At 41.7% G+C, this 26,489-nt stretch overlaps 1 protein-coding gene across 5 annotated transcripts in view; it reads right to left on the bottom strand.

Annotated features, from left to right (window-relative positions):
* The window catches only part of RGS6 (regulator of G protein signaling 6), a gene marked incomplete at both ends in the record, with an annotated part of 262,525 nt that overhangs the window by 102,534 nt on the left and 133,502 nt on the right, over positions 1 to 26,489 (bottom strand). The window lies entirely within an intron of this gene.

Raw genomic sequence — 26,489 nt, 5'->3', positions numbered from 1 at the left:
GAAGTTGTTGGCTCTGTTAGCTCAAGTGGTGACTGCACAGCCCTGCCCAGGGCTGGGGACAGGGGGCCAAACCCAATGGTGGCCAGAGAGAGAACACAAACCTTCTTGGTGAGCCCAACTCTGATTTTACATGAGAATTTTCTCCTCACAGATACTACAAAATGCAACCTCAGCAGAGAGATTATGTGGTTGGGAACACAGCCCATCTCTCTCTTAAAGACAGCTTGAGAGCTCAACCAGTTCTCTTCAACTCTGGAAAGCTGGCTTAGTTTACATGTGCAAGTTTTATTTCACACACTTAACACCTACATTTCAAAACAAGTTTAATTTCAAGTCTTCCTGAGGCAGCAAGACAATCCCCCTGCCAACTTCAGACCCTGAATTTGATCACTGTTTTTAACCTCAGATTACCACTTAACTGAACTGTTCACACCTTGTTTATACATTATTTTTAAGTTAACACATGCACTGAACAGACTCTCAGCAGGAGTGAAGTCACAAATATGAAAATATCCTGAAAGATTCAGTAGATTATAGGTGACTTTGGTACCTACAGTTGATTTGTAATGGAATAATGCTACTTTTCCCTCAACCCAAACATTATGAAAATTAATATCACCTTTTCCCCTTCACTTGGACTTCATGCAAGGTTATGTGATGATCAAAACAGCTTCTTACAGTCCAAGGATAACTGGAGGAGTAACTGCTCCTCTCAGGCTGGACAAGAAGTGTTTCACAGCACCCCATGGTGTTCAGAGGGGCCCAACAGCATTGCTCATCATGAACCCAGACCCACAAGGCTATGGCACCCCGACACCAGACCTGCTAGAGGATGGGACGGTTCACTTATCCGCAAATGGTAGACAAAGAGGGTCAGCCAGAGCAAGAATCACTTCAAGATGGCAATGAAGAAGCCTCTCCATGTCCAAATAGTTACATGTATTCCTCCGTATGCACTTGTACCTGGCATCAGAGTGAGATTTTTCCATGTGTATTACGAGGAAACTGCTCTGGAACACGTTATGAGTCTTATGTCTCCAGGAACACTTAAAGGGCTTTAAAAGCCACAAACATACGTTTTGGTAAAACTATCGTTTTCTCTTTTTCTATTTCAATGAGAAGTTCGGAATGAAAATCAGCTAAAATAATTGTTTTGATAGAGAAAAATAAACTTCTTACTCTTTTGCTCACTGTAAAATAAAGGAAGACCAGACATAATTTATGTTATTACCACCCCAATAAAAGTTCCATTAAAAAAAGCACAATATACTGGTTTTACTGAAACTATCCCATTTCAAGCAATCAAGCAGGCACCAGTGTCTCAAATGGGGCCATCAGTTTGTGTTTCAATCACAACTATAAAAGCCTATTGCTATTTTAAAGCAAAGTAAACAAAACTGCCCTAGAGATAACTCCTCTTCAAAAGGCTCCTTCTTCCTCATGTCTTCCAGCCTGACCACTGGCACTTTCTGCTCTATTTCTGAGCATTGAATGTTTCTTCTCTGCTCCCCTTTCTACTCAGATGCCACATCTTCTTCCTTTTCTGCCCTCTCGTCTGGTCCAGATATGACTACATACATCATCCTCCTACAGCACACCAGCATTTGCAGTTTGCTGCCTGAGAGCCCATGGGTTACAGCCTCTGGTTGTACATAGTCTTTCCATTCCCAACGTGCTTTCCTTGTGCCCTCCAGCAAATTTCTGCACTGCTCAAAGGGGACAGCATAGCCTACTCAAATAAACATTTGATGACCATTTTATCCTGTCTTCAAGTTTTAATCAAGTTTTACATAAAATATCAAAAAACTATATTTAGCGATCTATGTCAAGTTTTTATTCATTCTACTATAAAAAGAATGTCTGACCCTTCGTATTTTGAATCCACCTAACATTCGCAGATATACCACCCTGGATCCAAATTCCTGCCTAGCTATGGAAATGTTTCATGAAATAAGTGATACAGTGACAAAGTGGAAAAAAGTGATTATCAGAGCTTGAAGTGTGGAGAAAAGCAAAGAGGGAACATCAAGCGTGAAGGTCACTTCCATGAAACCCTTTCATCTTAACTTTAAGAGAGTTACCTAGCCACTTCACTGTTAATAACTCTCCCTTCAGTTTCCGCATGTCATTAAATATCCTTTAGGTTTCCCTATCTGGCAGACAGGGAAGAAGAGTTCTTGGATAGTTCATTTAATTAGGCTAGGAAGCAGGAACGTGTAAAACTAAGCATTCCTCATATTTATCAATCCTAAACGAGCGAGCTTCAGTGAACTAACTTCTACCCAGCAAAAGTCATGGTAAGAACAGGCACTTTTACCCCCCTCCCCTGTTATGGAGGTCACTGCTATTTCAATCTGGTCTGATTTTCACATCAGTAAAGTGAACCGTTATTCTCCCTCCTGAGTGGATTTCTAGGTCAATATCTCCCTGAGAAAGCCAGAGCAATTTATGTATCTGCTGTCACTGTTAGCTACACACGGTAATGTATGCCTAACAAACTCCTGACTGCTTGCTGACAACTCTGCTCCCCCTATTTGTCCAAAATGATTTTATTTCACATTATGCCACTTTCAATGCATTGAAAAGGGCTTTTGGCTCCAGAAGCACTTTATCAGTGGAGACAGGACTCTACAGCAGGTAGTTTATGAGACTTTACCAACATATTCTGGTACACAGAATGTGTTGAGGATTTAATGCATATGCGGGATTTGCTGGTATTCATTAGACCTTCTTTTCCACTATCAGCAATTTTGCAGGCCTAAGAAGGGTAAAGGCGTGAAGCAGAAGACATTGAATTCCTCTGTCAGAGCAGAGATGTCTATCACTGGGAGATGAGGAATCCCTTTTCTGAGGCAGGGGAAAATAAAATATTACATTTGTTGGTGTGTTATAAAAAATAAGTCATAACACAACAACAAATGTAACAATCACAGCCTGGCAACTTTGGGTCAGTGCCACACAACATCCCTAGTGCTACCATTATAAGGGGGAAAACAACTCTCAACTCTGCAGTAGCTTCTGTTTCTCCCCGCACCAGAAGTCACACAGGCAACCAGGTGGTACCACACCAGCACACATGGCCTTGCTGGGCCCTGGAATCAGGGAAGTGATTGTCCTCCTGGACTTGGCACTGGTGAGGCTGCACCTTGAATTCTGTGTTCAGTTTTGGGCCCCTCATCATAAGAAGGACATTGAGGTACTAGAGAGAGTGCAGAGGAGGGTGATGAAGCTGGTGAGGGGTCTGGAGCACAAGTCTGATGAGGAGCCTGGAGCAAAGGAGGCTGAGGGGAGACCTTATCGCTGTCTACAACTACCTGAAAGGAGGTTGTAGCATGGAGGGTGTTGGTCTCTTCTCCCAGGTAGCAAGTGATAGGACAAGAGGAAAAGGCATCAAATTGTGCCAGGGCAGGTTTAGATTGCATAATAGGAACAAATTCTTCATGGAAAGGGTTGTCAGGCATTGGAACAGGCTGCCCAGGGAAGTGGTGGAGTCACCATCCCTGGAGGTGTTTAAAAGGCATTTAGACGAGGTTCTTAGGGACATAGTTTAGTGCTAGAGTTAGGTTATGGTTGGGGTCTCTTCCAACCGAAATGATTCCATGATTCTAAGCACCATGCTCTTAGTCCAGGCTGATCTTGGAGATGACACTCTGAGGGAAGGGCAAATAACACACACAAAAAGAAAAACTAACAGCTCTTACCTCCCACAACCCTATGCCTGGACACCAACAGCTTACCAGACCTACCCAGCTCTAGTTTAGTTGCAACTGATTACCACATAATGATGCCAGAGATCACCATGGTCTCATTTTACCAGCTCACTTTTGTGAACTAGTGAAGGAAACAGTGCCATTTTAATATTCTAGCCTCCCACTGGACCCTGCAGGAAAGATCCTGCTGCCTATTTTTGAATATTTGGGTATGCACCAGGTTCCTGTCTGATTACTTGCAGCAGGTACTTGGCTCTTGGGGATTCCTGTCACCAGCTAACCTGTGGCTGGAGAGTCCTGAGCATCACTCATCAGCATCAACAGTAGATGTACAGGGTTGGATGGCCAGTTCTGTGCGATGCTAAACATCCTCTTCGTGCTGTCAGATGGAAGCTCTCATGAATATTGGTGGAGCTGGATGGTACATGGAGAAAAGGACCAAGCTGTTGTCAGCTAGCATGATGGCAACAACTATAACTACATTCGATCTTCTACTCTGTACTGAAATAAAAGTTTAAAATAGACTGTTTCTCATGTTGCCAACCCCTATGGGTCCCATGAATGCCTCTGACTAGCTCTGTGACACCACCAGCATGCCCAAGCCTTTGGTACCTGCTGACTCCTGTCACGCAGCCCCACACATACACCAACAAGGAAAGTTAATTTGACAGGACCTCTGAAACTAACTTGCTTCACCAGTCCAGCCAATTTCACTCCGCTCAAACACAGAAAGACCAAAAAAAAAAAAAAAAAGAAAGCTAATGCACCTCCCTTCAGCACCCTTGAGGGAGAAAGGTCAATCTTGCCTCTGAGGCAGTGCTGGAAAGCAGCAGAGCAGTACCACCAGAGAACTGCTGAGCGACCTTCAGCAAACAGCTTCATTTGTCCCTGTTCAAGTCTCCCCTCCTGTATAATGGAGATAATATGGAATCACACAGGGGCAGTGAAATTTAACTCAAAGATGTCAGAGAAGGACTTGGAGTGCCTCAGACAGTGCTTGCTACACAACTACAAAAGATATGCTGCCCATCTCTGACAACCTTTCACAATGCAACAAAACCAGAGTGTGGCAGAGCACCAATGCAGCAGCAGCAGAGCCGTTTGGCTGCTTCCTACAGAACTAACTTCTGAAGGTGAGGCGGGTAAAACACTGGCACAGGTTGCCCAGAGCGGTGGTGGATGCCCCATCCCTGGAGGCATTCCAGGCCAGGCTGGACGGGGCTCTCAGCAACCTGATCTAGTTGAAGACGTCCCTGCTCATTGCAAGGGGGCTGGACTGGATGACCTTTGAAGGTCCCTTCCCACCTAAACTATTCTATAATTCTCTGATGACAGCTGACAGCAGGGGCACTGATAGAACTTGTCCTCTTTCCAACAGAGCTTTTATCTCTGCTTATTTTTAAATGTAAGAGCTTATTTCAGATAAAGGCAGAATACACCACATAGCTCTGTCACGCTTGAGTGTGTTTCAGGGAAGAAAGAAAATAACAACTGTGTTCTTCACATCTTTATTGGGAGGGTGAAATAGAGCTAATAATGTCACCTTCAGACTGGTAACATGTTTTAGCATTTTATTTCTCTACTGTGAATGGAAGGTACTGGTGAAGGAACAGCTACCAAGGCACTAACTGTGATTATTTGTATACTGCTACTAATACAGTTAAAGCTTCACGAAGTGAGTATCTACTCAGCAAGTCATCACGTGGAGGGATGGGTTTCACTACATAAACGGACTTATCCAGAACAGTGTTTAGGGAAGAACTGTGACACTTCTTATTCAGCTGCTGAGGTTCAGCACCAGGGTCTGGGGAATACCAGGTAGGAGCATTTTGTGCCTCCCATAACACAGCTACACCATGAGCTCTGCAGAGCACCCCTGGCTCGGCTTGGGCTGCACTGTAAGATGAGAGATGGAGCTATTCCCCTCAGGGAGTATATGCACAGCTGGAAAATAGGGTTCAATATTCAGCAGAAAACCAAAGCTTAGCAAATTAATTCAGCAAACAGAGATTCTCTAAATGAGCTGAACTAATATAATTTTCTCCCTCTTCAATTTCAAGCTTTTTAGTCCATCAGTGTCAACAGTTAGAAGCAAAAGACAATCAATGCATCGCTGTTACGCACACTCAATTTTTCATTAAAAATATTTTGACAGACAGCTCCTGATGAGCTCAAATCCTACCTGAGCTATAATTGCTTAAAAGTGAAGGCTATTTTGGCATGTTAGAAAGCTGTATAAAAATACTTAAAGTGAACTCTTGTTCACTTATCATACAGCTGTAATTACGGTAGCAAATTCTTGGGGCTGTGTTGCACTTTACAGTATAACAGAAGTTTCTTGTGAACAGAGCATTTTTTCCCCATGCATTCTACAATTATGGTAAAGATGTCACATATATGCATGTGAACAGCTTGAGAGATCTTTCACAATTTAGAGCACAGCTGCTCTAATTAGAAACCTTCTCAGGCTAGCTGCAAATTAGACTAAATATTTACTTTGCTCCATAAGCAGAAGTGTTAAGCTTTTTATGACTCTAGGAAAGTATCATAAATATCCAGTGAAGACTATGTGAATTGTAAATAAGGCACTCTGATAGAAACCAAATGGCCGTAGAATTATCACTGAGGTGTGATGCAAGTCACATTTCAGTGGAAGAAATTGTACTGTTACTGCCATACAGCATGTATTGAACAGGGGAGGCTTTTGTGTGATTCAGAAACTGTGCAAACACATACTCAAACCTGTGCCCAGATACATGCATAAATGTATAGATTATTTCGGCCAGGAAAAATGTAGTGTAGAATCGCCTATAAACGGTTTTGTAGTGTGCAGCCTAAATGGGAGGAACCACTTTGAGGAAAAAATGAAGAAGTTCAGTCCCTCTGTGCCCTGAACAGTGCTGCTAAGGGAGCCATTGGTACCTGTCAGGTACTGACAGCACTAAGCCTCCCAGACCATTTTACACAGGTCATCAGTCACCTAGTACTAACTACTTCTGACCATACCAACCTCAGCAAGATTTGAACAGATGATCCTGAAGGGCTCTTCAGTGACTCTTTGCAGATAGAAGACTGAATAAAAACAAAGCAGAAGCATGGGTTGAAATATGAAGGAATAAAGTTATAATAGGAAATCTAGAGCTGCACTTATGGTAGTATCTTCACCACAGTCCTCTGATGTCAATAACCAAGAGGGGCTGGGGGGGAACACCAGAGCATGTGCCTTTTTTTGAGGAGCTTTTACTGAAGTCACTGGCTTCAGGGACTGAGAGCATCCTGCTGCCTCCCTCCAGCCAGGATCCAACGCACAAGTTGCTGTGGAAACGGTAGAGATTTTTTCTTTTGCATCACTGCATCTAATATAAAACTACGCAGGTCTCCAGGTTGCTCATACAGTGATGAATGAGGAGTGGAACAGACGTGCCTACCACAGCCTGCATGGGGACTATCACAGAAGGAGTAAACTTCATATGTGACAAGGCAGAGCTCCTTAGGGTGCCCGCTCCCATGCGGGCATGCACATCTTGGCCCCTTATCACCCCACCACAGACAGGGCAGCAGGGTGAATCCCATTAACCCAACCTCTGTAATGCCCAGAAGCAAAGCTGTGACCCAGCTGCCATCTAAAATAACATTGCACAAGCTGTTTGAATTGGCAAGTGCCCAAAGTAAGAGAGTTTAGTTCAACAGCTTTGATTTTGTGAGTGCTTCTTTTGGGGGTTAGCTCCCGCACCCTGAATTTCACCTTGAGTTCTGGCCATCAGCTAATCATTCTTGTGCAAGACAAGGTTATGCTGAAGGCTGGTTTTGTACTGGAACAACTGAAAAGCCCCAGGAATCTTAAATCCTCCAAACAACAGTGGACTGAGTTTCCAATTTGTAATATGATTTGAGGACAGTTTTTCAAGTTTGATTAGAAGTAGCACATAAGAGTTCTAGTATTACACTAGATTACATTAAATAATCAATAATCCTAGCCTATGGTGGTCTATGCATGACCTGGCATGAAAAAGCAGCACTGGCCTCTCTTCCATGATGCTGAACCACAGTTTGACAAACACAGGACTTGCAGCAGAAGGTCACTTTCCTCTGGAGCATCAAATATAAGGCACTTCCAGACAGAAAAAATGCTGAACTACAGTGGGTCACCAATATGTTCCCATACAGGAACCTGCAGCTCCCCAAATCTTGAGAAAAAATGAAGAGCTGGTTATGAACTGCACCCGAACCACTTCAAAACCACAAACCCAAGCAGACTCCCTTTTGAACCTCCCCAAAGCTGGGAAAGGGACAATATTCTTATGGTTTATTATCCCTCCCCAGAGCTGGAAACACAGAGCTGCCACCTCCCAACTCACCTGCCTTCAGCACAAGGCTGGGGAGGACAGGACTATCCAGCCACCTCCCTCACAGCACCACTGGCACATGAAAATGAGCCTTCCCATGCAATGGCATGGAAAAGGCTGTTCATTGGTCCGGCAGAAAATAAGTGATTTTAAACAATGCTGAGCAGGTGTAAAAGACAAGTTGTTCCTCATGAGTGACCTTTTCCCCCTTGCTACAAAATGCAGAAGCTGCTAAATAATTAATCTGAAGTGGTTTATTAAATATATTATTTATTAAAATGGAATCCAAAGACATAAATATTAAAGCAGAGAAGAAGTGGGGATGGAGTTGGTGGATGCCAAATCAGGGTTTTAGCATTGCTACCACTGTCTTTAAAAAATCAGAGTAATGACAAACAGTGAATGTCACTGTGTCAGCTCAAATGCTCAGAGAGGACTGGGTTATTCTTCAGTTCTCACTCTTTTAAAGCAAAACAGATTTTCTGCCCCACTAGCAGATCTTTAACTGGAAGCAAACTGTGCAATTGAGGAAAAAAAAACCAATCTGCTGCACTCCTGACCATATTCTGCATCCAGAGAAAGAAAACTGAAAGAAAGTAACACCCATTTAAAGTGACTATTTGCTGTCTAAGACTGCAAGGCCTAAATTTGCACTTGGATTTATGTCCCATGCCTGAGGGAATATTGGTGTCTGTGCCTTTGTGAAAGGGATGAAAGGTATTTCTAGTGAAAAGAATGGCACATGAATCATAAAGACAGGACTTTTACATTGCGGATTTCTTGTTTCAATCTGAGATTCAAAAATTCACCATCAACTGCAGGCAAAATCAGATTAAACTCTATAGCATGAACTTGACAATATAATGGTTTAATAAAAAATGCAGTGTACCACCTTTTCCTAATCATTTTGCAAAGCTTCCTAAGTGCATTCCTAACTTCTCCCACAATAATGAAGCTACTTGGGGCAAATCAGGAAATAGTTCATCAGCTACTTCAAGCATAAGACACAAAAGTTTGGGTTTGTTGTTCCTTGCAGGAAAGATGTATCACAGGCACTGAATCTCCACCTTTACCTTCCCTAATGAACTGATGAGGGAAACTATCCAGCATGTCCTTTCCTTCTATTTTTGTAGCTGATGGACTCCTGTGGCTTAGCTAAAATAAATTATGCAGAAATATATATACACACACCAAATGTTTCTCTTCAAAACAACAAAAAAGTGAGGCTGCAGGATTTTTTTCTGTCTTTTTTTTTTTTTTTAAATACTCCTCTGTGTATGTAGTACTGGGGCACATAATACAGTGTGACAGGTCATTTCATGCACCATTTAACTCTTTGCGGTGCAAAGTGCCATACCACAATAAAGATTAGATCCTCTCCTCACCTCCCAAATGCTGTGAAGTAGGTGCAGAACAAGTTTACAAATTACAGGATTCTATTCTGCTATTCACTGCCATCAAGAGGTTGTATTTTGTTTCCCTTCTTCTCCATGTGACAGTGTCACCCTGCCATTTTTACACATAAAATTAAAAAGATTACTTTAAAAACATATAAAGGCAAAGACACAGAAAAAAACCCCAGATTTTCTACCCAGGATTTAAAGGTAAGCACTGCAAAAGGAAATGCTATTTTCAGTTGAATTTCAGAACGGAGGCAAGAAGGAGGTTTTTGTGACAAGTTGTTTGTTGGAGAGTGTAAGAATGTAGGTTTGAAATTTTTTTTTGCTTACCTCTACCAACCATGTCTTTTCTCCATATTGCTTTTTAATACATCTTTAAACACACATTACTCAAAAAATGATAGTTTTATTATCACAAAAATGTACAAGATTAACAGTATTTGAAACTGAAGACCTTGGTTTAGCCCATGAGGAGAGAAAGATGAAGTGGGTATGACCGCAAGACTTTCTGTCCTTGCTCTGGGAAAGAGGTCCAGACAGAAGGCAGTGATGGGCAGGGTGGTCTGTCCATGCACACCATACCTAAGCACTCTGCAAAGCCATTTTTGTAGTACGGTAATAAGGTTTGGTGATGTGAAAAAAAACCCTTTTCAGTAACTGACAAGTGCTCTACTGTGCACCCTCATGTGCTAGTGAGCAGCAGCAAAATGAAAAGGTGGAAATGTAGAACTACTAGAGATAAAATTTAAAATAAATCTGAGGATTAATCAAACCAGATCTGATACTGTCTGACCAAAGCTATCGTAATTTTGGAATTAATTTATTCAAATATGCTAAGTAATGCTGATAAGCCAATTTGCATAACATAGGAGTCCCAAAGCCTCTTGAACAGAGTCACTCAATTGCTTTGGCCCTTGACTTTGATAGCTGCTGTTACTAGAATCGGAAAACCCAACTCCAAACCTCACAGACCGCTAAATGGAAGGCATGACTCAGAAATGCACGTGATTCTCATAACACGATCATCATTACTGGATTCATTAACATTTTAAAGCACTGCACCTACTATTTATTATTCTAAAAGTGACTTGTGCTTTTCCTTTGGCAAAATCAAACAGTCATAAGTTCTGCCACAACTCAATTATGGTCCTTACCATGGATGAGGTTATTTACTTCAACATCGATTTTATTCAGTGGTTCTACTACTGTTAGTTCTGTCCTGTGGTAGTAATTATATTGTCAATTTATTAAGAAGAACACCTAAACAAAACAATTTTTAAAAACACTGGAAAAATTAGAATTTTCCTTGTTCATATAAAAAAGAAATGTCAGATTCTTTTTCCCTCCAACAAAATTTTCCTTCTTTTGCTAATAATGAATCAAAGAACACATCACTTGCAGTAAACTTGTGGCAGTTAACAAAAATGATGCCATGTCAGCTTGTCTTTTAAATCTCAGCATCACACTGCTGTTTGATTCAACTCTGGCATTTAGTTCCTTTTAACCTTCTATTTTATGATGCACATCGAAACCTTTCCGAAGAGTCAGAGGAGCCCCACATCTGCAGAACACATATGGATACTGTGGTTGAGCAGAAACGGCTACAGTTTCTGACAGACAATAATTTTAAAGAATTTTACCTCTTGACACTTACATGTGTGTTTTTTCTTAATTCTGAGGGGAGGGCGGGGGAAGAGTTACTTGTAGATTGAAAGTCAGAAATCCTACAGAGAAAGATGTCATTTACTTTCAGTAACTTATTGCTGCCTTCTCTACAGGGGCCTGTGTACGAGACAACCAAGGATACCGCTCACAACGCAGAATTACCCGTAAGCGCACGGTGTGCTCTCGCCTGCCTCTCCTGCCGGCAGACAACACAAAAGCCCATCTCGGGGCCTGTAACGCCAACGTGCTGTTTTATTCACTGAGAAAGGACAGGACAGAATAAAGGGAGCAGACACTGCATCCTGTGGCTACAGCTGAGCGGCTGTTCTAACATATGAACATACCAAATGAGAGCAAGTGAGCTACCTCCAGAACATGAAATAGCTACATTTACCCTTTTTATATCACTGTCATGTGATATCTGTATCTATACACAGATATTTTTATTGTTTGGTTTTTTTAATGCACAAAGCATTGGCTTCAAAACACAAATAGTAAATAATCCTTTTGCATGACACAGCTAATTTTTTCTCATTGATTTCGTGTTCAATTAACAAAGTTTTCACGGTGAGAAAGGAGAACATCTAGCATAGATAACAACACCATAAGCATATTAAATATTATTACACATAAACAGCTGGCTGTACAACCTGGTCTTGACTTCCACTCTACCTTACTTTCCACAGCAATGGTTTCTGCATTAATGTACTTCCATCTGTAGAATATTGTTTGAATAAAAACGTTAAATGCCCATACATCTCAGTTATGTAAGTCTACAAGAACAGCCAGAACATCTTTCCACTACATTTTTAATGTCTTGATGCTGAAAGATGGAATTGTTAAATACACAACTACGTTGCAGGAGTGGACTTTTCTCTTTTTTTAAATTGTCAACACAGATGGGGTATATGGTCATAGGTCATATCTATCTAATGAACTGAAACAGAGTAACACACTAAATAGCTCACATAAACAACACAAGTTTTAAGCGCATAAGTTACAATATAAACCACAGACCACATTAAAGTGATTTACCTTCCTCATTCCAAGACGGAAGAGAAGCAGCTCTACACAGAGATGGGAAATACATTTTATAGTTTTAGAAGTACACCTGGCTCACTGCTTTATGATGTTTTAAATTGTTTTCCTGTCCCAACTTTTTACAAACACACTTACAGTGCTCAGATATATGACCTTGACTTTTACAGACAAAGAAGTAACATATTAGCAGGCCTGACTTGTACCTCTATGCTGTTAAATCTTACTAGTGCTCAAGTCTGATGCTAGTACTTAACAGTGAATTATTAGCAAAAGAGTATAACAGGTTTTCACTTTGCTATATATGTAAAAAAAAATCTTAACCAGCTAAGGTAATTGCTAAGGTCATTACTAAGGTCACTGAAGTATTGAAATATTCACTACTGAGGCTGATTCAAAGTCTCCCTGTTTCACAATTTTTTTTTTTCTAAGAAATGATCTCTGAAGTTTCTACTCTGTCTGGCTGCAAAGCAACATAACTATCTCTAAAACAGAACTGAAAGATACTTAAGACACTGTCCAGCAACTCATCTTGCAGTGGGCTCACATATAGCTATGGGTCTCTCTATAAATGGGCAGGAAAAAAAATTCAATAATTCTTGTTGGTAAGATCAAAGCTTATAGAGAAAGAAATTTCCTTAGAGCTTCCTCACTTCACAAAGAATGTATTTTTATCCATAAATTCTACCTTAAAATGAAATGATGTAGTTCTGCAGCAGTGCAGTTCTTACTATGTAAGTTAAAAAAAACCAAAAAACCAAAAAAAACAAACAACAACACAGCAACAAACCAACACAAAAACCAAGGTATTTTCTCCTTCATATACCTCCTTCCTTGGTAGCCTCTTGTGTTCCTTGTCCACCCTGGTTTGCTCCCCTACCCAGCCAATGAGCTCCCTCCCTCATTCATGCAGGTTGTCTGAGGACTTAAGCAAGTGCAACTCTAAAGGGATAAGTGCTCTATGCACTGGGATATGGTGCCACATTTAAGTCTTACTGTTTTCATCTTTCCCCACAACAGAACCAGACAAGTAGCTCAGCAACCTTTTATCTGAATCATTTCCTAGCACAGTAACCATAAGCCCTTTTAGATCGACAGTCAAGCATGCCAAAGTTTGGTGCAAAAGTAATTGTGGTTTTGGACTGTGACTCTTAAATCATTACATCTAGGTTCAAACACATCTTTATTAATCAAAATAGAAACCATCACAATCACATTTTTGCCAACGGGAAATAAGTTTGTTTATTCCTGGGATTCAAAGAACTCTTGGAAAGCATCTTCTGCATCTTGATGGTTGTGGAAGCATTTTCCCTGCAAAAAGTTGTCAAGATGCTTGAAGAAGTGGTAGTCAGTTGGTGAGAGGTCAGGTGAATATGAAGGATAAGGTAAAACTTTGTAGCCCAATTTGTTCAACTTTGGAAGTGTAGGTTGTGCGATGTGTGGTCGGGTGTTGTTGTGGAGAAGAACTGGGCCCTTTCTGTTGACCAATTCCAGTGGCAGGCCTTGCAGTTTTTGGTGCATCTCATTGATTTGCTGAGCATCCTTCTCAGATGGAATGGTTTTGCTGCGATTCAGAAAGCTGTAGTGGATCAGACCAGCAACAGACAACAGTGACCACGATGTTTTTTTGATGCAAGTTTGGCTTTGGGAAGTGCTTTGGAGGTTCTTCTTGGGCCAGCCACGGAGCTGGTCATCGCCAGTTATCATATGCAATCCACTTTTTGTCACATGTCACAATCTGATTGAGAAATGGTTCACGGTTGTTGGACAGAATAAGATGGAACTTCAAAACGATGATTTTTTGGATTTCTGGTCAGCTCATGAGGCACCCACTTACCGAGCTTTTTCATCTTTCCAATTTGCTTCAAAAACAGAACAACTGTAGAATGGTCGACATTGAGTTCTTTGGCAACTTCTTGTGTAGTTGTAAGAGGATCAGCTTTGATGATTGATCTATTGGCCGCTGTCACCTTCCGATGGCCAGCCACTACGCTCCTGATCTTCAAGGCTCTCGTCTACTTTATGGAACTTCTTGAACCACCACTGTGCTGTGTGTTCATTAGCAGGTCCTGGGCAAAATGTGTTGCTGATGTTGTGAGTTGTCTCCATTGCTTTATGACCCATTTTGAACTCAAATAAGAAAATTGCTCAAATTTGCTTTTTGTCTAACATCACTTCCACAGTCTAAAATAAATATAAACAGCAAGTAATAAGTGCATAGCAAAACCAAAAACAAACAAAGAAACAAAAAAAACCCCAAAAAGCAAGAAAAGTGCAGTAAAATTATGTATAACATAACCACATTTATTTAATAATGTATTCCAATATCAAACAGCAAATTTCAACAATGCAAAAAACTGCAATTCCTTTTGCATCACATCAGTGCTGCAGTGGATGACGGGCTGCTAATGCTCAGGTTGAGGATGGTGCCATGACAATAAATGGTAGATAAAAACTTTTCTGTAGAACCAAAGGTATGGGCACTTGACCACCAGTTCCAAGGCAAGAGAGGAGTCTCAGGCTGCCTGTGGCCATGACTGTGCAGCAGAAAGCAAAAAATGCAGCTGGGCTGTGAGCTTGGTGTTGCCATAAAAACTGACTGCTTATTAGGTTTGGGAAGCTTGTGATGCTATTGGTGTCTATTAGCAGAGGAGGTTGGCACAGATAAATAATCAAGAACTTGTCTTAGTGTTTGTCCCTTGGATTAGTTGAACACCATAATCAGATGTTTGCAGTTAAAATATCCTAATGATAGACTTCTGGAGATCTTTGGTCTTTAACCTGCTAGTAGAGAGCAGATGAAGATGTTTAAGCTAAAACCTAGCTTTGGTGAAGATCTTTCATTGTGACCACCACCTGAAACTAAAAAGTTATTCACATTTTTCAGGTAGTTTGAGTAACAAGATTTGCAGTAAGCTCCTGTAACTATTCAAAGCAATTCAGTAACCCTTATTTTGCCACATGCTTTGTACAATCTAAAAGGGGTTTCTTGTTCTGATGCGACGCCACTTTTTCTATAAGACTTGGAAAGATCAAATGTGGAGCCTTGTATTAATGTGTGGATACTGCAACCTGTATAATGCTAAGAATACTTACTTAAAATAAACCGCTTCTCTGCAGATAGATGCATATAATTCTCACCTGTGTGAACACACTTGGATAACGCAAAATACACGCATGTGCACAAGTGTACACAGTAAAAAACCAAAGAAACAAACAACTTAAAATATGAATGTGAGCTAACTGAAATATTTTTTAGACTCAGCCATGTTGAATGCTTTGTCTATTCACAGTTCCACAATCAGGATTGAATGCAGAGGATATATAGTGAACTCCTTTTCTTTACAGTTTTTAATACAGAGCATTCCTTTAAAAGTGACATTTTATGTCCTTTATGTATGTGACTAAATGAGAAACTTAAGAAACCTCTGAAGTAAGTGGTACTGACAGATTTTTCTCTACTTATGTTACCATGGGTCAAACAAGAGTGAGTGAGCAGGATTTGGTGCTTAATGCTAACAATTTCATAAAAAAACCCCCAAACAAACTGGTGAAAATCAGCAGGAATTAGACACTTAACCCCCATCTAACACATCTTACGATGCCAGTTGTCTCAAGTGCATGGGCAGGAACTATAAAACAGCATAAATCTGTTACTTAAACGGGGGGCGGGGGGGCAGGCAGTGGTGGAATACCCTTACACCTGCAGTCAACTCAGCAAGACACCGCTCTGCATTTCTTAACTGGCGAACCAGTAAGACATTAAAAAGAAAATTAGTAACAAGTGAATAACCAGATAAAGAGGAAAAAAAAGATTCTCTACAAGTCCTCTTCAGTTTCTGTGCCAGTGCCAAGTGGTCCTTATTAGCACTAAGAAGTGTGCATGAAAAGAAACAAGACCTGACAGCCCGGAGATCGGCAGCTCGGGCTCCACGCTGGTCTCTGCACCTGCTTTGGCTCAGCGGTGCACAAGGGCTCTGCAGGAGCAGGGGGGAGAGGCTGGTGGAAGCCCATCAATAATATATGTCAGAACAGCCAGAGCGGAGAAGGGCACTGCATGCTGCACGGTGATTTCAAAGCTGGCATTCTTGAGAGCTCTCAAGGCCATTTCTGTGAGCATGGCCACCCAGTATTTACTGGTGTCTTCCAGTACATAAACGAGCTGCTGCAAGGGGATTACTCTAGACTGTGTCTCAGATCCAAGCACTGCTCCAACTCACTTGCAGAGATATGGGACAGTCTCTTTCTGAAATTCAACACCAATTTTCCCCTTTCACTTTCAGTACTCAAGTTCATATGCAGGGAGGTCTGACTGCATTCTCACATTCAACACCGTTATCAGAATTTGGCTCATGATATGTAGGCTACTAACAGGCTTGCAGATCAGGCAACTAACACTGCAAAAGCTTTACAAAAAGCAAATAATCCACAATTCTCTTTTCTCTGCTGCTCATAGACTTTATGCAGATATATGATCCACCACCAGCTTCCACATATCATTTGTCTGGTGATTTCTCTTGCTATCCTGCATCCTGATGCATCACTCTATGGAGTCAGTAACAGCCTTTCTGATTTTCCGGGGACTGAGAACTAGCACATTTGCACATAACTGTGTGCAGTTTTGTAGCATACAGTCGCAGTATTGTCAGTCTCTGAAGTTCAAGCATTCCCGAGGGTTTAATGCTCATTTTCCAAGTAGTGTTTGCCATTTTCCATCCCATCCATAAGAGATTTCTGCCCTTCCCACTACCCTGTTGCCAGCAACAAATGACAGGCCACAAGCATTTTGCCTTTGTTTCTAGATGCACCAAGAGAGTAGTTTGGATCCTCTTAGTTCAGTATGTGCAGCCCCTCCTCATATGTTCCCTGGGCTTCAGGGAAGGTTACTTCCCACCTTTCTGCATCTTTATCTTTGAGTGCCTCAGTCTCCTCATCTACTTTGTCAATCTATTCCCCACCATGCATTTGTTCCTCTGAACATATGAGAACTTGCCACTTCCCAGTCCCAAGCTTGGAGGGCTCTCTGCAGGGTATCACACATGCACAGGAAGGAGAGTGCTTCAAAAACTCAGCTATTCAGCCTTGCTGCCTATATATTTGACTCACCCTCTGAGATTCAGTTTGCACAACTTTTAAACCTATTGGCCCACATTTGGTGAAATGGGGAGATATTAGACACAGTTATAATTCTACAAGTTTTACAAAAACAAGCGATTACATATTAGAGACCAAGTTCCTCTCTCATGTCAGTACAACAGCTGCAGCAATTGCTACAGTGAGCACTCAACACCTGTTTGCATTGAAACAACCTCCACGCAACTGAGACCTCACGTATGACCCATCTATATGGAAGGAGCTCCTGCTAAAACTTGCAGTCAACTCAGAGGTGCAAACCAGCTCAAGATCAACAACAGTTACGTGCCTCCATCCCAATGCAGGGCTATTTGTTCTTGCCCCTGCATTGGGCTACGCTGCCCTCTCTCTGAGGTGTCAACACAACCAGTCATGAATCTGGACACACAAAAAACGCTACCTGGTTTAGTGCACAAAGTTGGAAGGCAAATACTTCTAAACATATCAAGTTGGGGGTGGGCAGGAGAGAGCAAATTTCTTGAAGAGAAAACCAGTCTAGACTTCATTATTTAAAACATATCTCGTTACCTGTGAAGAAAGTCACAGGAAGCTTGACCTTAATTTCAGACAATAGTGAAAGTTATGCTGTTTTAAGTAAGAATAATAAATGTTTTAAAATGTTCTTATATCAATCATAGAAAAAGAAAACTACTGTCATCTTGATAGGTAAGTACCACTGGGTACCACCAACTTAATTAATGTTAGCTTATCTTTAAGCACATTGTACTAGAAACTTTAAGCAATGTTTGTAGTTTTACTGAATATCTACTGAAATAGGAATAACCATTCACATAGTAAAAATACAGGTGTATCCTCCCCCTGCCTGTTTTCCATGCCATTGTTTCATATGGCAGGCTTGAGAACAAGTGATGTTGAATTTTTCACATCTCCAAATAACTTCAGTAGAAGCTAAGGCTCCTCGTCTTTAGAAATTAAACTGTGCAGTTATCATCTAGTATCTTTCAGTGGTTCTCTTTCTAATTCTGTGTGGGTTTTCATGTTCATGCGAGTTTCAATAGGAATTTGGTAATGAGGTTTTTCTTTACAAAATACTATAAAATATTTTAAGAAATTATTCCCTTACTATTTAAAGAATAACTTTTAATGATGAGTCTCAGATTTTCTGTATCTTTGTACATTTACAGCTGAAAAGTGTAATAATGCACACGACTGGTGCTGCATACATAATTTGTTCACTCCTCCCAGCTCTGTTCCTACATACGTTGATATCATGTATATAGCAAACTGCAGAACATTTGCGTATCAATTTATTGGTAACATACTGACAAACTATTAAGTAGATATTTAGAGTATGTTGAGTATTATCCAGTTGAACATAACAGTTTGAAGGACCTATGATGAGTAGGAGATATGCGAAGCCACTGAACTAGACTGGTTGTCAATGCCACCAGCTACACTTTGGCTGATGAAAGTCTTTGAGCCAATGACTATTGCTATATGCTCCGCACAATGAAATACAGATATGAATTGTCCATAAGTAGTATTACTCTGAATTGGTTTTGGCTTTCTCATTACTACAGCCTTCCCCAGATCTTCCACGTTATTTAAAACTATTTTAATGACGTTTTTACTAATTTAAAAATGCTACGTGTTACCTGGTGCATTTGCCTCACCTGAATGATGCTAAGGGCAACTCTTGGCATGCCCCAGTTGCTGAGCCCCAAACAAACAAGTCTTTCAGCAATGTACACACAGAGATTTGCTGCTGTATAGCAGAAAATATCAAAAAGCAGAAATATCCAAAAAAGCCTCCTTTTAGATCGAGTCCTCTGCTTTGTTCCTTTAGGAACTGAAAACTAAGCTAGCATTAAATATCCTTCTCTCCCCTGGTTTGATGTCCCAGTAAGACACCTGGGCAGCAGCTGCAGACATAGGGACAGATGAGCAGTGTGCTGCCTAGGGGGAACACGAAAGGAGACCCTGCTTCACAGGACTCTGGGCCAATATTTTTAAAAGCCCTTTCCTGCAGTTTATTCAGCCAACCAGCCTCGGTGGCTGAGGTCAGGTGGGGAAAGAGCCACAGCTCCTCTGCCAGCCCTCTCCCAGAGCCTGTTCTGCCCTCCCAAGCAGGGCAAACGAGGCTGCCCAAGCAGCATCTGGACTTGAGACACTGTCTCTTAAAGCATGCTGGTGAGGGATCAGTCTTATGCCCCATTTTCTTGTACTGTATCAGGTCACAATCTGGACTCTTAAATGAGCAGCAGCCCTTCTGCAAGTTTTCTTTTTCTCAATAAGGATCTCGTGGAATTGTAAAAACGTATGACTTAGATGTTTTTCTCTTTTTAAACAAACAGAAATGGAGGAAGAGTGGATGTTCTGTCTTTTCAGCTTCCTCTGTCTGCACAAGTTTTAAAATAACTTGTGACTAACACAAGTCAGAATGCTGTTTCATACAAATGTCTGCTCTTACATTGCACTAAATCACATGTTTTAATTAGGCCTATCATCACTAAGGCATAAGCAAGCTACAAATACAAAAGCAACTGCTATTACTATTAGCACTGGGAGTCAAAAACTTCGACCAGGGACTTTTTAATCGCAACTGATGTGAAACTTGGACATTTTTCTCTAATTAACTGAATGGGAAATTAGCATAAAACTGCATTTTGGGAGGAGAATTGCCTCTGTACCTGTTGCCAACTAGGAAGATAGTAGTCAACTATCTTCACAGCTGGGTGAGGAGTTACAGAAAAGCAAACCCCAAGTACACACAGAACCCCACTGTCTTAGGCACAAAGTGCAGATGCGGGAAAGAAAATTTAACCCACTGTTTGCTTCAAGTTACAGACAGCAACTGGAAATGAAGACGAGAAATGCTTGCTCATCTTTTCGTGGATTTTAAAGGTGCTTTACTAGCACAATTAAAACTAAATGCCTAAATATCACTTGAATAAACAAGTAAAAGCTGGAGCAGGCCCTGGGCTCTCACTGTTGCCACTTCTCCTCTGCCCCAGCTAGCCTTGGGGAGGTGGACGGGCCGCCGCCACCACTCCAGCAGCTCTCCAAGACTGGTGGCTTTGCCAGTGAGCACTCCTGGCCTCTTCACAAAAAAGAATACCACACAGGTTTCTGGGTGAGGACAAGGCAGCCCCCAATTATTGTCCCAGGTAAACTAGAGGTCTGGGGACAGGCTATGCTTCCTCCTCATCCCTATTCAAACCTGCTGCATGGCTTAAAATGTGGACAAATAGAGTTAGACTCACTCATGCCTGTGGGATAGCTAATTGAAATGGATGCAGCACAGATATAGCAAGTAAAATGGCTCTCCCCTAGTCAAGCAAAGTATCTTTAATTAGAAACACACCTTCATGAGAGTCTTTAAAAGGAAAAATCAACTTGCATCTAACTTGAAGGCTTTTTACCTTGCTTAATTAGTAGCAGCTGTCATAGCTAATGAAAACTCAATACCTTCTTCACATGCTGTTACTTGGGAGGTCATGAGGTGCAGTTGCACACAGGATCAGGCTTTTGCCAGAGCACTCTGGAGCCAGAAACAGTGAGGAAACCTGGAGTTCACCAAGGGCTGCTACTACCACTGCAGTAGATTTTTGCAGAGTGCCTGGCCAAGCCCTCTGTGCAGCAATTCTCTCTGGAGGACTTAGCTCACCACAGCTCCTTTGACAGGCTCTTCCAAGAGACATAATGGCATTTCTCACACAAGAAGCATGCCAGCTGAAAGAAGGAGCTTGCTCTACACCGAACACAGTGCCTCAAAGGGCAAACCGTTGCATTCCCTTGCCCTGTCTCCATCCCACCATACCAAGCAGCAACTCGTCATATCCAAGCTCCTGATCTTCCCTGAGCAGAGAGGGACATTCACAGTGTGAGGCTGCTAACACACGCAGGTCTTGAAATCAAGCTCATAGTTTCTAGTAGTCCTAAGTCCCTTCAGAAATGACAGCGGGCACAACATCATGCTGCACGGATTGCAAGATCACAGGAGTATTATAGAGGGTGCTTAAGCTCACGCTTGCTGAATGAACCACTGCAGCAACTTAGCATATTAGTGCCTCCACCTCTGTGTGTGACAGGAATTGCAAATTCCCCCCAGCAAAGCCTGCAGAAGCAAATCTATGCTTACACTACACTTCACACTTTGTCCTAGTGCAAACCCCATTTCAGAACAGCTTTAACGTATTATGCTGTGCTGTGCAGGGGTGCGGTTAAAGCTTAGAACACATGTTCTTTCCAGTCTCTTGTACAGAAGGCAACATTCAGAGTAAGAATATCTGAACCCACTCTAGTGAGCTTTCCCTCAAGCTCACCCCTAGCACCCCCACCCTATCATAGCCTGCAGTAAACACTTACAAACACAGGCATTTTTGTTTCACCTACCTTCTGTTCCTCCTCTAGGTCTGATCTCCAGCAATGCACTGGTAAGTGCTTCTGAGGAGGGTACCAGTTTAGCTATCCTCTTTTCAAGCTGTTAGCCACCTGCAACAGGTATGGCTGGTAGTACGTCTCTTACTGTGCAGGTGACTTTGGAAACACCACCCTGCAAGCAGTGAGTCATGGCAGTAAGTTAACTTTGGTTCCTAAGTGCCATGAAACTCAAATTTTGTAACTTGAAAGCCTCAGACAGCCGGGTAGATCAACGTAGAACAACTGTGCCTGCCGTGTGGGACCCTTGACCTCTCTTCTCCCTCAGGAGAAAGCCCACCAGATGAGTGTAGGCTCACAAACCCCCAAACCATGGCACATTTCTAGGATATTCTTGTCTCATGGATGGCACATCCCTTCTGCAGTGACTGGAAAAACAAATGTCCCACTGCTCTCGGTGCCTCAGCCTAACTTTAGAGCCTCCAGCCACTTGAACTTCCTTTGAGCTACTTCAGCAATTTTCTCTCAAATACAAGTCTTTAGTTGAGAGATAATCTGTCCAGTTAATCAAAAAAGCCTGCACTAGCAAAAAAGAAATCAAGCATTTCACATAGAGACCCCATTTCAGAGGATTTGCTTGTTTTCTTTAGCTGCCCGTTTCCTTGGCCCAAAGGGGATGTACATACCACCTTTGGCAAAGGTCTGGCAGCGTTGCAGCATCTGACTGTTTTCAGAAGAAACTGATTACAGCAAGACTGCAACGTGCTGGTCACATCACTTCTCTGACAGCCCAGATGATGAAAAACATCCTGTATTTTGTTCTTGTTACACTTTTGTTTCCCCTTGTTTTTATTTTCATCACCACTACTGCATACCTGTCAGCTTCTTCCCACTCAAACCAGGTATTTTAAGTACACATTTACAACAGTGAGAGCACAGGATGCAATTAAACACGCATACGCATTATATTACCCTGGACACTCTTGTTTTATTCAACACCTGGATAACAGGCATTTCCTCATTCAAAGCAGCATCTGAAAACTTCATATTTATTTTAAATGAGACTTCAGACTATTTAAATGCACAACAAAACATCAAAGGCTATCAGACTATGGTTAATTTGAGAATAGTGTGCATCTAAACTGCTTAAAAGCCTAACGGAAAAATGTAGAGTTAAAAAAGCACCTTTTAAGTGCAACACACATTTCCACTAAAATATTGACAATTACAAAAGTTCATCCTCTTGTTATAGATTGCACAACTAAAGTAAATTTGCTAATCAAACCAAGAATATGTTAGTAGTTGACGATTCACTGAGTTGTGTAAATGTTAAACCGCCGTGTTATGTCTCTATGGTTTGCCACATTCTGGTTTTGCAAGTTTTGGCGGGAAAGATGTTGCGTGCTTATGGGGAGAGGAACGTGCTTCGCTGTGCGGGGAAGGCTGATTGACAGCATAGCAACGCATCTAACCAATCAGGAAGAAGACTGGGGGCGTGTACTCACAGACTGTATATAAACACTTTTTTTCCTGTAACCAATTTGCGTGCCTTGGGTGGAGCAGTGACTGCCCGGCTGCCCAGCGCTGGTTTGCTCATTTATCTTTAATAAAAGTTATTCTAAATTTCTTTGAGTCATATTTGACTATAACACTCTTGTGGCAGCAATGACCTAAGAAATCATGTTCATTGAACCTGTTACGACTGGCAGTATTCACCACACCAGAGCAAAGCAAAGAAAATCAAGCGCTCATTCTCTGCTGGAATTTCACCTGGTGTTTCTACATGAGACCTGGAGAGCAAAAGCCAGCCCATGCTTTCACTGACAGATGAAAGCCAGCTGGGTCTACCAGGATTCCTCTTGCCCTACAGTTACAGCAACTGAACCACGAGTACGTATCAGGGATTTCTCAAATTTTCAGAAGAACATAAGACAAAAGTCACACATAATTTACTCTGTAAACAGCACCTTCGCCTTCACTGTCACTGTTTTTCCTGTAACTGGTCATAAATTACAGCAAAAACACTCAAGTACACTATTCAAGGAGTACTACGTTGCTTCATTTTAGTATCAGCATAAATTTCGGCATTGCATTTTTCCTGGACATCTTTTATCACAAGTACAGTGCCCTGTCATTCCTGACTATAATTCTGTAACATCTTTAAGAGATATATGTACATTTAAGCTAATTTAGGCTGATATGACCAGTTTACATCCCCTTTTCCTCTCCACATCAATCTAAACTGTGTCCTCTGCCACAGTACTGCAGAACTGGATGTCAGCAGAGTGATTCATGACCAGCGATAAGCTGTGCTGCTGATCAGATCCAGGCTATGTTGGCAAATCAGTTTGGAAGCCTGGGCTGGAATGAAAACGTGGCAAGAGACGGGAGGGACACCGTCAGAACTGGGCACACGTGAGCATCTGTTTATGTGTCTAGTGATGGCTACAGTGGGGAGGAGGTTCAAGACTGAAATAGCACAAAGAATTACTACAAATCAGCATTAAAATGCTTCGGCAGACTTGTCACGGAAGCTTTGAACATAGGCTGCCTACACCGTGTCTGAATCAGAGCTCTTAGTCACATTCATATGAATAACAATTAATCAAACACTCATATGTAATTGTTTGGGGAACAATATTGGTGTAACTGGGCCAATTCAAACAGTGTAAGTGATTCTCCCCTCCCCAGGTAATTTCAGGATAAATGTAGCATTTGCAAAACCTGTAGTAGGCTTCCATTGCAGTTACTGCAAGAGGCATACAGAGAGTTATTAGAAAATACATCATTATGGTTATTTAGCTGTTGCACCTAAATAAAAATAAACCATGGAGGGAAGTGCAGTGAATGGTGCAGCAGAGGCCCAAGCTGCCCTGCACAGCACACTCCTCCCTGGTCTGTTATTCTCCAGGATCACCAAGAGCACCTCTTCTACTAATCAGTAAAATCTGCATTTACTAATGAGGCCCAGACACACATCAGCAGTTAACAGAAGACCTAACTAGGAAGTAACAAAATGAAAAGGGTACGGCAAGAGCAAGGCACGCAATGCTGAAGAAGGTCAGGGCTGCCCTGGGGCCCACCACCATGGCTGGAGGCAGAGCTGCAGGGAACAGAGGTGGGAGGCCAGGCTCCCAAAAGGCTGAGGGACAGTAGGTGCTGGAGCTGTGGTGTGGGCCTCAATACCAAACTATCAGTCCCAATAATCACTCAAACTCATTAATGGAGCTGCTGAGACTACCCTGGTTCCCACTCTTCGCTTTGGAGGCAAGCTCTCGGTAAGAGCAAACCACTTCAGTTTTTTGACTGAGGATCAGACTCTTCAGGAAAACACTGCTCAGTCCCAGTGACTCATCATGTGTGACCCCATGTGCCTGGCTCCTCCAAATTTCTACCTCTGATAAAATCTCATCTGTTCTCTGAAAGACAGGAGACTCTTCCTCACCTTTAAAACAGATAACTTTAACAGATAACTAAATGCTCCAGTCCCACAGTCACTGTGTGCTATGAATGCAAAGTGACAGCTTTGCTCTGCCTCACACATGGACATGAATACCTGATATGGGATCTTCGTTTCATTTTTAACCACAGACCAGGTTTCAGCTTGGCTCTGCCAGATCTTAGCAGGGGGTGATGGAAGGACAAGCAAGTGCCAGAAAAGCTTACACCTACAATCTATTAATGATGACAGCACTCATCCACACAGCTTCTTGAAGTAATAATAACAAAGATATTTTAAAAGAGCTACTGTACAAGATGATTCCAGGGGATACGGCTACTACGAAGTAATCAGTCTCATGGGATTAGAAGTAGTCTGCTGAGCCTAATGCCTTAACATCTGAGAATTATTCATCATCTCATGATAACCACATTTTCTCTAATGTATTATTACTTATATGTTAATGGCACCCTTACAGCACTTAAAAGCCTGTCACGCCCAGCATCACACTGCCGTTTATTTCCTGCATATATACCACTTGCTGTCATCAATGTCTCTTCTCAAGCCTTTCTAGCTGTTGACCCAATTTAATGCCTTGGAGATTGTCTTCCCAGATGTAATTACAGTATTTTTAAAAAGGACTTCACAATAAGCGCATTTCTCCAGTGCCCACAGCATCTGTTAACTCTTTTCTCAGTGTTATGTGCTTGCCTGCTAGACACGTTCCAAGAAAATACATGTTTGGTAGCATAAATTCTCTGTCTTCCAAGTACTATTCACCTCAGAATAAATATTTAGATCCTAGTAATGAAAACCCAGCTAATGCTTTACATGCTTAGAAAAGAGCCTAGACATTATAGCAATTTGTGGTGTGTTACCCAAAACATTGCAATCCACCTTTACCTCAGTGGTGATTACAGCACGGCAATCAGTCAATTTAATCTAATTGGGCTACTCTTTCTCTGACAGCTTATGGTTGCAACAAGCCCTCTCTACATGATAAATAGCAATGCACATTAGAATAAAACAGCTCATACGCTACACTCATTAGCAATCTCTAAGATTACTTTAGCTAAATGACCTTCAGGTATAGCCTAACTCTATAAAAGCAATACATGTTTAGGGTTTATTTGAATTTTTCTGTGATTTCCCAGGATTCTTCCCTTTCTGCAACTAAGGTCTACATTAGATAATAATGCTGACAACTAAAGCTGAGACACAGAGCTGATGGGACCTTGCTGTCCTGTGCAGACAACAGACACCAGCTCTGAATGCAGAGTGTGCATGTCCAGCCAGGCTTAGCATCTCACATACGGTACAGACTCATTTAAGGCATGAGCAGGCAATGGACAGAAGTGTGTCAATTCCAAAACCAGGTGAAGGTATCCCTTGACATCAGGACAACCAAAATAGAAGG

This window comes from Nesoenas mayeri (genome assembly GCF_963082525.1).
Source record: "Nesoenas mayeri genome assembly, chromosome: 5".
NCBI lineage: Eukaryota > Metazoa > Chordata > Aves > Columbiformes > Columbidae > Nesoenas > Nesoenas mayeri.
Note: the sequence above shows the minus strand (reverse complement) of the source record. Positions and strands in the feature narration are given on the sequence as shown.